General features: G+C 41.8%; 1 non-coding gene across 1 annotated transcript; it reads right to left on the reverse strand.

Moving 5' to 3' along the window:
- Positions 1 to 7,415: 7,415 nt before the first annotated feature.
- Positions 7,416 to 7,489, reverse strand: Trnat-ugu. Its single transcript has one exon. It is a non-coding gene; the product is annotated as a tRNA-Thr (tRNA).
- Positions 7,490 to 13,328: the final 5,839 nt, after the last annotated feature.

A 13,328-nucleotide genomic window follows, 5' to 3' on the forward strand; every position in this document is an offset into this window, starting at 1 on the left:
AAAGTTGTTGCTCACCATCAGCGTTGTAGTTCTTGTCGTACTATCTGACTCCCGCTATTGGTAGTCGCTGTTACGTCTGTTCCAGGTGCTCTGACATTTTTGGATTTTGACAGCGCTTTCGACCGGGTCAATCGTGACTTGCTACTGCAGGTGCTGGAAGCCGTTGGGTTCACAACTGACTCTCACAGGGTTGTTAAGGTTGTTTATGAGTAGTTTACACAAGCAACCGTAGTTGGTGGTTACGGATTTCCAAGCTTCGCTTGCTGTCCATGGGCAACAGACACATGCTGTTACAATCCGTAGGCGTTTTCCTCAGGGAAGTCGGCTTTCAGTGTCATTGTTTGTTCCATCACTTGAGCCCTTTCTTCGAAGAACCCTCTCTCAGTCACAAGGATGGACACTCTTGGGGAAGACGACCTCGGTGCGTGCATACGCGGTTGATGTAATGGTGTTACTCCGTTCTCCCGTTGAGATTCCATTGCTCATTGGTAGGTTGGCTGTCTTTTGGCTTGTATGTGGCGCCCGCATCAACAAAGGCAAGTGTCCACTGATGAAATTACGGGGTTTCGATAATTCTGTCATTTCGTCGACATAAATATTTGGGAGACATAACTGACCACTGTCCATTCAAAAATGGCTATACTTAATTCGAAGTCGTTTACGGAGAAGACACAAGGAGCAATCCTGGAACATGAAAGGCATTCCTTAACCTGCTTCAGAAAGTGTGGATTCTGGGTACCTACGTTTTGTGCAAAGCATACTAAATCGCTCAGATCTTTGGCCTTCATGATGACTAGGAAGCTAATACAGCTGTCTGGTCGTTTTCTATGTAAGACTCATATTTTTCGATTACGATACGAGATGGTTGCGCGTGCACTTTCTCTCGGGGAATTGAGACTTTCCGACATTCAAAGGAAAGCGTTCGTGTTATTTGTTCGGTGCATCGCGCCGACTCTTCCTCACGCAATCTGCACATTCACGTCTCGGTTATTTTACTGTCTGCGACCAGGCAGTCTAGATCCACCTGTCGATGTTGGTCGAGTGAATTTTCAGTTAAAACATACCGCTAGTTTAAGGTTGCTGTCAGTTATTTTGGGGCTGATATTTTACAGAGGCAGCATCTCACTGCCACATATTTGTTAATGTGCGAGAGAGGGATTGACTGTACAGCGCCGGTTGAACGACCATCACCGCGAACTTCTTACAAGGCGTATTGGTTTCATCTTAGCCTTCCTGTTCTACAAAGGGCGGTTGCGTCCTCGTGGTATCAAATGGTACACGAGTTGTTATCCACCAATGAACTCACACTTCGTGTTGGGCTTAATATCACATATCAGTGCAGTCGCTGTCCTGTCATGGACATGCTACAGCATAGATTTACCTCTCATACTCACGAAGCGAACTGGCATTGGCTTAAAAAATAATTTGCGTTTCTAATTCGATCCGTTGAGACACCCTTTCCAACTGATATCCTACTGCATCCAAACACCTGCTACTTACCGACGGCAAAGTCGTAAACCATCGCATGTATGTTAGGCCACTGTGTTCATTACATTGTATGTGGAGGGGGCATTACGGACCCACTCACCTCCCAATAATAAATGGCCAATATATATTGGAATTTTTTGCATCTGCCACGGTGTCGCGTCTTATTCTCCAGTATATTAAACCTTGTATTTCGCATTCAAGGTATCAGTGGCCAGGCCTCGGGATTCAAACCCTGCGCTCCTTGTCTCTACCCAGCCTGAAGTGATATAAAAATACAAAAGTGTCAGCGCGTCTGATTGCAATGCAACGTGCCTGATTTCAATTCCCGGCCAGGTAGGAGAGTTTCTCAGCTCGGGGACTGAGTGTTGTGTTATCCTCGCCAGAATTTCATCATCATCGACACGCAAGTCGCTTAGTGTGGCGTCAACTGAAAAGATTGCACTCGGCGGCCGAACTATCCCAGGCAGGATCTTCCGGCTGTCAGTGCCGTACCATTATTTCATTTTTGTCATCGCCAAGGAGTTGGAGTTGTAGATCTTAGTACACGACATACATTTCGACTTGATGCCTGTGTGTGCTCCATAGATAAACGGGTCCCAGTCGGATACAGGCAGACAGACAGACGGACAACACCAGAGGGATCCTATAAGGATTCCGTTTTTACCCACTTAGCTATGGAATCCTAAAAGTATTTAATCCAGTTTCTAAAAAATGTCGATTTTATAAATAGGAGGCAGCTATAACGTCAAAAATTTGCAAAAAACTATGTATTTTTCTGTCTATCGGAAGATGATTCGACACTTGTGTGTCATCTTGTTTTTGTTGATTGATCGCCTGAAATTACTTTAACTGTGAAAGTGGACTGGTACAGGTCGCATGGCATTTACTCCCTGCAATGGTTTGACAGCATCTCATTTGCAAAGTAATATACGGGTATTTAATTACGGTTAGTGACGTTTCGTCGATGAGAAACTGTTTTTTGCAATTACAAACTGAAAAGTAAACACACCAAAGATGGAGGACACACGCCACTAGTATTCTCGGAAACAGTATTTCAAAATTAATAACCGTTTAATCAAATTCATCCGACAACTTCACGGATGATATGCTGTCAAACCACGGAAAGGCACAAATTGTAGTTGACCTGTACAAATCCACATCCACAATTAACGTAATTTTAGGTAAGCAATCAAAACAAACTATAAAACGCACTTGTTATAGTTTTAAGCCCTACTGTAATAAAACCATGAACTTTATATGATATTTTTACAAAAATAAATCGAGACCCATAGAAGATGACACATGTGTCGAAACATGTTTGGGAGACTAGAAAAAAAGAAATAAAGGGGAGGGGGACACAGTATTTTGCAGAAGGCAGAGTTAAAAAAATCCAAATTAAATTCGCGAACACGGGAGAAACGTCTGCAGAAGCTTCCAGCCCCAGCTAGACAGTAACTTGTGTAGGCTACATCAGGTAATTAGCCACATTCTCCGCTGTAGCTTAGCGAGAACCTCACGTCGGTAACGTACTCGTTGTGGACATATTTTCATGTGAACTGTCGCAGGTGCCCCACGATGTACAGTCGTGGACAAAACGAGCGAGACCCCTCGCCTTTTCGTTATGCTGATCCGCACAGCTTTAAAGTCTGCTACACAGCATAACAGGCAAGGCGACGAAGTGCTACCAACATACTATGCACAGGCGTGAAATTGACAAACTATCCGAACCCTGTCAGACTGTTTTCAATCATGTGTATGACTATATTAACGGTGATTAGTGTGTTAAACACAACAAGGAAATATAAGATGTAAATGAAAGAAGAAACGCTAATTAGTATTAACCGTACTAATAAAAATGAATTTCAGCTTATCGAGATAACGTAACTGTTTTAGTAAGACGAAGTACCCCAGGTCGTTACGAATTAGCAAAATATTATGCGCATTCGGCTGCGAAACGGTCTGTGTCAAAGTTCAGACCAGTCATAATGGATTACCGTTGCTGACCTACCATGAAAGTGTGCAACTTTAGCAATGCTTGAAGATTCATAACGAACTTCAGTTAGAAATCATTCAGTGCCACACATAAGTCAAATCACTTACTGACAGAAGCGGAAAAAGTAGTCAGTAACAAGTATGAAATTCTACAAGATCTTCATATTTACATCCACAGAGCGCCGGTACAGAATAAAGGTAGCAATAAAACGTATTGGGGGCGCGAGAATTTTTTAAAATTGCTTTACTGGTAGTCTATCTCCCTCCATCGAGATTAGAACCGAAAACAAACCAGACCTCCCTTGCAGTAGCAAACACCTTTCACTACGCTAGCAGACAACCCAAGCAAAGAGCCCTCTATTATTACCCCAGACTTGAATAAGCTAGCAATTTCGCAATGAAAATGGCAAAATGATCTGCAGTTTCTGTTGCACAGAGCATTCTTGACTCAAAAACAAGAATTTTCTACCTTTGTGTCACCGCTTATGTGACAATCATTCGGGATGTTTATCGAAATAACAAAATACTGTTATTAAGGGAGTAAATTTAGTAGGATAATTCTGCACCGTCCCAGGAAATAAACGGCTACATAGCTGCCAAACGTATTCTACAATGTTTCGAATTCTCCATTAGACTCGCCACAGCCCGAATACGTTCATTAGCCGAAGTGTTTCTTAAACTACCTAGCAATGGGAATGCTCCCACTTCTAAAACGCGGTGGCATTAATACTGGGATATGAATTTCCACGTGTATAGGCAAATGGATTTTATTTGCATTCCTGTAAACGTGATTTGGATCGAAAGCACATCTACGAGTAATATGCTGATGTATCGACTGCAAGTAGAACATTTCCAATAAAGAGTAGGGGGAATTATTTATCGGCTCTCATGTTCAGTAACTGTCGTAGCTATTTTCGTTGTTAGGATTTCGTCACCTAAATCAGTAAACATGGAACCCTATTAATCTCACTTTCTTCACCGTCTATCTGTCTACCCAGCCCTTAAAACCCGTTTTGCTAATTCGTAAATATCTGGGGTACTTTGTCTTACTAAAACAGTTATGTTATCTCGATTAGCTGAAATTCATTTTCATTAGTACATTTCGTATTAATTAGCGTTTCTTCTTTCATTTATATCTTATATTTACGTGTTGTGTTTAACACACTAATCAGTATTAATATAGTCACACACAGGACTGAAAACAGTCTGAGAAAATTGGGATAGTTTGTCAATTTCACGCCTGTGCATAGTATGTTGGTAGCACTTCGTCGCTTTGCCTGTTATGCTGTGTAGCAGACTTTATAGCTGAGCGGATTAGCATAACGAAAAGGCGAGGGGTCTCGCTCGTTTTGTCCACGACTGTACATCCTGCAACCCGCTACGCAGTAACTGGAAAAGGGTGATTTGTATGGGATATTAACAATATCATTTTCACATGCGAAGGAAAAATGGCTGCCTATGTGCCTCTGTGCACGCCCTACTTACTGTAGTCACACGATTCCCATATGAGACATATGATGCTGTCGTAGAACTATCGCATATTCAACCTCGAATACTTATACTCTAAATTTACCCAAGAGGATTTTGCGAGACTAACATCTGTCCCTCCAGTCATTTAATTTCAGTTTCAGGGCACAAGTATCAGAATAACAATTCAGAATTTGCACACAGTAATGGAAGAACATATTTTAAGATGTCCGAATTTCTCCGCAGTATTTGTATACATAGATACGGTTTGTGTAAGGGAGTTGAATGTATCGTGCAAAGCGAATGAGATGAAACGCTAATAGAGAACCTTGTAATAGCCAAGGAGTTAGTAATAACATTGACAGATCAAATAAAACAGTCTTGTGTTGTTACGAAAAGTTTTTACATGTTATGTCGGAAGATATCTGATTAACGCCCATCTCTAAACTAGTTGAAAATACGTGCTCGATTGCTTAGTCCAGGGTCTCAATTAAAATACATCAGTTTAGCAGCAGTCGAATGTCTGTACCAAAGTAGTCTGATACCCTGTGATGTGTGATGTAATGAGACTGATACAGTACGACGTATGCAAATCTCCACAATCCGCAGTTGCAGATCAGATTAATGAAACATTCCCCTCCAAAGCCTGTTACACAACTAGGAACTACGTACACTATTCCTGTCCTCCACTGAATGTCAACACAAGGCGGAATACTCACAGAGACCTGGGACTCTACACGGTGGTTATAATTAACCTTTCGTTACTCGATCCAGTTAGACGTGAAACTATTTGCCCAACTTTATAGGAATGATATAAAGACTGTGCGCTGCTGGATATCCGTTGTTAACAGTGCTAGTGTCAAGACTTGCCAATAAAGCGTTGGTACTGGTACGGCGACGTAGGGGTGAAACACGAAGGTCAGTGCGTTTTATGAAAACAACTCTAATAGTGGTGCTGCTGCTCTTCGCGAGTATCGACGCATTAAAGGTATACGAAGAGATCCTCTTTCCGCACTGGTGTTGAAGAGCATGACTGAGAAGCTCGAATTAACTGACGATTTGGGAATCTCTCCTAGGAGAGGCCGACGGCCGTTGCGCAAAAAATTGTTGAAGAAATTATTGTTGCTATGGCTGAGCATGCTGGACGCAACGCGAAATCTTTAAGAAGTGCACGAATCATGCACGACAGCTGAACATTTCATGGTCCACGTTTCTAAAACAGCTCCGAACAACTGTAAAATGGTATCTTTAGTGTGGTTCTAGGCTGTCGTCGTCGCAGATTGCCATCACAACACTTATAACCTGGAACATAAACATGGTATGCAATTAACTAATGCCGGCCGGAGTGGCCGCGCGGTTCTAGGCGCTACAGTCTGGAACCGCGCGACCGCCACGGTCGCAGGTTCGAATCCTGCCTCAGGCATGGATGTGATGTCCTTAGGTTAGTTAGATTTAAGTAGTTCTAAGTTCTAGGGGACTGATAACCTCAGTAGTTAAGTACCATAGTGCTCAGAGCCATTAAAATTAACTAATGTCACGCTCTTGTGTGGAAATTAAAATGTGATGAATTATTCTCTGGCTATCAGCCGAGTGGTGGCGTCGCCTTGTCGCAACGTTTTAATGAGTTTCGTATCCATCATCTTCTGGCGAAGGCTTTAGATTCTGCAGCATCTTGTAGCTGCGCTGGACGTCCTCCCCGTAAAGGTGTGCGATTTCAGTCTTTCTCGGCGTATTCCACTGATGAATTCTTCTCGGGTTATCAGCCGAGCGGTGACGTCGTCTTGTCGCAACATTTCAATGAGTTTCGTACCCATCATATTCTGGCGATTTGTGTTTTTCTCAAAGGTATGTCCGTTATTTGTCTTCCGTATGTTCTTATAAACATTTACACAAACTTTCGTTATCTTACGATAACTCGTTTTTCATGTCGGCTCTCTCAAGCAGCCGAAGTTTAGTAATAACCATCCTGTATACGTGATCCACTTAATAAATATCCATAGACGATTACACGATGTCATATCTTGGGTTTCCTAGGGAATGTGTTATAGGCCCTCTTCTACACTTAGTCTACAGTAAATAGCTGATTTAGGAGACAATCTACACAAAGTCTTAGATTGTTTTCTGATGATGCTGTCGTTGATCGTCTAGTAAAGTCTTCTATACATCAAACAGCATTGTAAAATTGTGTAGATAAGGCATCTGCATCGCGAGGAAAGTGATAATTGACGCTAAACAATAAAATCTATCTAGGTCGTATGCAAGACAATAAATTCCATTTGTTTCAATTGAAACTTGTGAAATTTTTGTGTTTGTCCTTCTCTCTTTTAACTTTAGAACATTATCCTGTCCTTATTTTTCTTTTTTTAAGGAGGCACCAGTAACCGGTTGGCTACTGTGTTACAATGAAATGAACACCCTTAGCTGCTTATAGGCGTTGACATACGTCAACGGGGACAGATGAAAATGTGTGCCCCGACCGGGACTTGAACCCGGGATCTCCTGCTTACATGGCAGACGCTCTGTCCATCTGAGCCACCGAGGACAGAGAGGATAGTTCGACTCCAGGGATTTATCTCTGGCACGCCTCCCGCGAAATCCACATTCCCAACGTATTGTCCCGCACTACATTGGTAGTGCCCCCGCCCATTATACTCATTACTCGTGGCGCGTTGGCGATTCCCGTAAGAGTTCGGGCACTGGTTGTGCATCCGCACAGAAGAAGAAGATGGTCAAGTGGCCGGTGAGCCTTAACTATATATTTACTAAGATGGTATCTGTTCTTTCGGACATGTCCGAAAGAACAGATACCATCTTAGTAAATATATGGATACTGTGTATTGACAATATGCAGTGCTTGTTCTCGAATTACTTAACTTCTGAGGTCATCAGTCCCCTAGAACTTAGAACTACTTAAACCTAACTAACCTAAGGACATCACACACATCCATGCCCGAGGCAGGATTCGAACCTGCGACCGTAGTGGTCGCGCGGTTCCGGACTGAAGCGCCCAGAACCCTCGGCCACCCCGGCCGGCCCAATACCTCCAATTCAGTGGTCGGGTCAAAGAGTGTTTTAAAAGTACGACGATCCTTCAATAAATAATGTAACACTTTTTTTTCTCAGCCGATTTCGGCTGAACAAATGTGGAATATGTTGTGAACTTTTCCCGTTTCAGCTCCTATGGTTTCATGAAGTTCCCATGGGTGGTGGGGTTGTGCGGGCCCTTCACTATGGCGTCTCTAACGGAGTTGCGTTCCAAGCAAAGTGTTGTCATTGAGTTTCGCAGATACTCATAGGCGCTTACAGAATGTTTACGGGCACCTGGCAGTGAACAAAAGCACGGTGAGTCGTTGGGCAAGACGAGTGTCACCATCGTCTTAAGGTCGGGCAAACCTGTTCGACTTCCCGCGTGCCGGCCGGCCTCACACAGCTGTAACTCTTGGAATGTGCGGACACTCTAATTCGATGTGATCGACAAATTACAGTGAAACACCTCGCTGCTCAACTGGACATTACTACTGGTAGTGGTGATATACTCCTGCATCGTTTAGGATAATCAAAGGTGTGTGCTCGCCTAACAAAAGATCATAAATAGCAGCGAATGGCCACCTATGCCGAATATCTTTCGCGTTACGAGACTGATCGTTACAATTTGTTGTAGAAGATCATCAAAGGCGATGAAGCATGGGTTGATCACTTCGAACCGGAAACTCAACGGCAATCCATGTAGTGACGCCATGCCACCTCTCCTCCGAAGGAAACGTTCTAAACCTCGCCCTATAACAGTATGGATATGGTATCGGTAGATTCAGTAATATTTTCTAGTTCGTTTTTACAATTTGTTCAAACTGTTCTGTAGACACCATGTAAGGTATACAGAAAAGAAATATAATATAGGTTTTACGGCTTATCGAAAATGATCTTCAATGTAGGCTTACAACCAAATTTACAACCACACAGTTATCAAGAAAACATAAGTTCTTGATATAGACAAAAGGCGTATCACATGTAAACAAACCTCTGAACACTAACATCATAGAAACAGCCATGTTAATTTCAATTACAAACCAAAGGTCGAAAATTTCAAATTGTGCAATAATACTAAATTACTAATTAAATTAGCTGTTGGAACTTCATATCTCATCCGAAAACTTAGGAGGCAGAGGCACTGTAATCCTTCCTACTTTTTGTCAGTTCTATTCCAAATAGAAAGCAGCCAAATTGAAACCTCCACCAAAATTATTTTTGTTATTTGTAAATCCTAATAGGGAACATTAAACAGACATAACTTAAATTAAGTGAAACAAGTTTACTGTTACCAGTCACTGTTTATTTATCTCCACGACGCATCAGGTGGATCTACATTTGTTAGCATGACATTTGTGTGTGTGTTGTGTTACGATTTTTTGGTGGAAATTGTGGCCCTGTCTAGAGGAGAAACAAAACACAAGAACATGGTTTTGGGTTTCTTTTGACAAAAACTAAACGTATATCTAACGGTAAAAATAAAATAAATAAGATTTCCTGCAGTGGTCACAGGTTCCTTTCACTGTCGTAACACATCACATGTATACTGTCATATTTTGTAAACAAATATGGCGTCTGGAAACTATTCGGTGCAAGGATCGTATAGCAGCAGAGAAAACATCATCAGAAAGTACGAAAAATATACATCGTAACAACATTATTACAGAAAAAAATTTCAAAGGATTTTGGGGATGTTTGTTTTGTGGTGTCGAATGCACGCCTTGGAATGAATATTTCAGGTGGCATATAAATCCAATACACATTCAGGTGGCATCTTACAAACTTAAAGTTCAATAATTATGTTGGCTACAGTGGTAATATTATAAACAAATAACAATTTCGGTTGGGATTCACAGTCAAGCTGGAGGCGCAGGGAGAGAGAGAAGGGGGGAGGATGGAAGGAGTGATTGTATGAGAACAAACTTTGCAAATCAGAGAGTCCTAAGATCATACCTGTTACATGTAATAACTGCCTAAATCTTGGGGTAATACATTGGTTAATGCTTTAAAATCTGCAGATGGTTGTACAATTTGTGCCAGTAGTTGACGAAAATATAGTTTCAAGCTGACAGGAGGTACAAGCTGTTGTGATGATCTATTTGTAAATGAGGTCAATCCCTTGAACATTTGGCGGCTGTCATGATAAAGTAACTAAATATTTATGATAAATATTAAGGTGTGTGTGTGTGTGTGTGTGTGTGTGTGTGTGTGTGTGTGTGTGTGTGTGTGTGCATTGCAATTTTAATAACATAGGCAGTTGCTGAAAACAGAGATGATACAATTGTAAATATTGTCATTTTCGTCATTTAAGATGGTTTCAGGTTGTTTTGTTTGGTTTTTATATATCTGGACTGTCTCAAGGATGTCTAGGTCTTTGCCTTTTGGTTGAATGTGTAGGATGCCGATACTTGTGTTGTTAACACGGTATTTTGTTTCATATAGATTTTAAACTTTTGATACGCCTCGTGGAGATAAATAGTGACTGGTAACAGTATACTCGACGTTTCATTTAATGTCAATAACAGTCACGGCAAATCCTAACCTAAAGTGTTGGCATTTAACGACGTAACTTATTCGTAGAAAACACAAAACTGCAAAATACCCATTTGACAACCAGAGTGGGAAACACCCCCAAATTAAATCAAGTATACCATTGTCAATGCAATATTAACATTATATTCCCTTATACAGTTACCAACAGTTACTTAAGTGTTGCCGCGCGGGATTAGCCGAGCGGTCTTAGGCGCTGCAGTCATGGACTGTGCGGCTGGTCCCGGCGGAGGTTCGACTCCTCCCTCGGGCATTGATGTGTGTGTTTGTCCTTAGGATAATGTAGGTTAAGAAGTGTGTAAGCTTAGGGACTGATGACCTTAGCAGTTAAGTCCCATAAGATTTCACACACATCTGAACATTTGAACTTGTTATTCTCAACCTGTATGCTTCTTATTTTTCTAGTTTTCAGAATGACAATAATCTGCCTCAGAGGTGTGTAAACTAAAACCGGAATGACAACTGCAGCCTGAATCTGGAGGTTTCCCCAGGTCTCGAGGTCTGTGATGTATCAATGCAGACGACGCACTTGGCTGTCAGGGATGCACGAAAATGGATGTGTGTTAAAGGATCACTCTATAAACTACTGTCATGACTAATACCTGTGAATATTGCAATTAGTTGTGAAAATGTATTAGAATCTATTATTAAACCATCTGGTGGAAAATGACGTTATGTCCAAGACCTTTTTTTAAGGCAAACGTCAACTACCTCAACTTATTTTTACAAGCTTGCACAAGAACAAGAAGCAGCAGCCTGGGAGATTATCGTCAAAATTTCATAATCAAAAAGCTAAGTAAAATTAATGCAGCTACGCTTTCTTCATTTTGTCCAAATTTAGACACTTTAGGATAGAAGACGAGTACTAGAATTTGGTCATATCCAAAAAGTATTAAGCCAGGTGGATGAAGTGACGTTAGAACCCTCAGCCGGTAAAGTCATGGCGACCGACTTGTGTGACTGTGAATGGGTTATTCTGTTTGATGTCTCCCCCAGGGTGCAACGACCAAATCTGAAGTATATTGTGCTACCTTCAGGAAACTGAAGAAACGACTTTAGCGTGTTAATCGCCACAAAAATGCAAACGAATTTCTTCTCCTTCTCCATGACAACGCAAGACACCACATAAGTTTGTGCCCTGATGATGAGCTCACGAAACTTCATTGGACTGTTCTTCAACAGCCATCGTACAGCCCAGATATCGCACCTTCCATCTGTTTGGCACTATGAAGGACGCTCCCTCTCTCTGCGGGAAGCAGTACGCAGATTATGGAGAAGTTACTGATGCAGCAAGGCGTTGGCTCCGACGTCGACCAGTAGAGCGGTAGCATGCGAACATACAGGTCCTCCCATTAATGTGACATAAGGCCGTCGCACTGAACGGAGGTTATGCTGGAAAACAGTGTTTTGTAGCAAAAGAGTGGGGAATAATATGGTGAAATTTGAAGCCATTTTGACTATTTTTGGGCCACGAATGTCTCAATAAATATGTAAAGGTTTTTTAAATTACCGCTACCAGTCACAAACATCGTAAACTATTGTATTACTTATTTATTTAGCGACATGTTTAGAGGTAAACCTCATTTTCAGGCTAAATGGCATTACAAAAACAACTTCAAAATAAGGCCGTACAGATGTTAGTCTTTTCGTGAATGCTGTGGCCATCCTGTGGAAGAAGAGAAAACTTAGTAAGGGGTGATGTCACTTTGGAAGCTGGACTGATGTTTGCACGAAAATGTTTTGTAATGGTCACTCACTTTTTTCTTCTGGTGTGGCAATCTCATAGTGATGTGCTGCGGTGCCTCCATTTCTGAACGGTGACCAGGAGAGGCACGGAAATGGAGGCAACCCAGCGCATCACTATGAGATTGCCACACCAAGTGAGCGACCGTTACAAAACATTTTCGTGCAAACATCAGTCCAGCATCCAAAGTGACGTCACCCCTTACTAAGTTTTCTCTTCTTCCACAGGATGATCATAGCATTCACGAAAAGACTATGTAACATCTGTATGGCCTAATTTTGAAATTGTTTTTGTAATGTCATTTAGTCTGAAGATGAGGTTTACCTCGAAACATGTCGCTAAATAAATAAGTAATACAATAGTAGACGAAGTTTGTGGTTCAAAAATGGTTCAAATGGCTCTGAGCACCATGGGACTTAACATCTGAGGTCATCAGTCCCATAGACCTTAGAACTACTTAAACCTAACTAACCTAAGGACATCACACACATCCATGCCCGAGGCAGGATTCGAACCTGTGACCGTAGTGGTCGTGCGGTTCCAGACTGAAGCGCCTAGAACCGTTCGGCCACCTCGGCCGGCTCGAAGTTTGTGACTGGTAGCGGTAATAAAAAAAAAAAAACTTTAAATAATATGGTGTATTGGAATTGTGATTAAAGCCAACCTACTTTCAGAAAAAATTGTGTAGCATTACTTACTCAATGCCCATCGTAGTTGAATTGCTACAGAGCATTGATTAGCGGTATAGTAGAAATCACATTACTTTCAACTATGTCTCGCCCGGTAAGCGAGGATGGAAACCTTTGTTTAGAGTGATGGTGTACATGTGACAGTGCAAAGAATTAATCTCGGTCCGGCAATAAACGTTTTGGAAGAAGTCTGCTTATCAATATATCACGTCATTCGATTCGCGTTTAGCACGGTGCTGAAACTAGGTGGACTGTGGCCGCCGCCGCGAATGAGGCTTCCCCGACGTTACAAAAGCTCCGAGACGACAGACGTGAAGGGACGTTTCAACAACAGCGCTGATTTGGTGATGATAAGAGAGCTGCTTATTTAA

The sequence above is a fragment of the Schistocerca americana genome, chromosome 4, assembly GCF_021461395.2.
Source record: "Schistocerca americana isolate TAMUIC-IGC-003095 chromosome 4, iqSchAmer2.1, whole genome shotgun sequence".
In the NCBI taxonomy this organism is placed as follows: domain Eukaryota; kingdom Metazoa; phylum Arthropoda; class Insecta; order Orthoptera; family Acrididae; genus Schistocerca; species Schistocerca americana.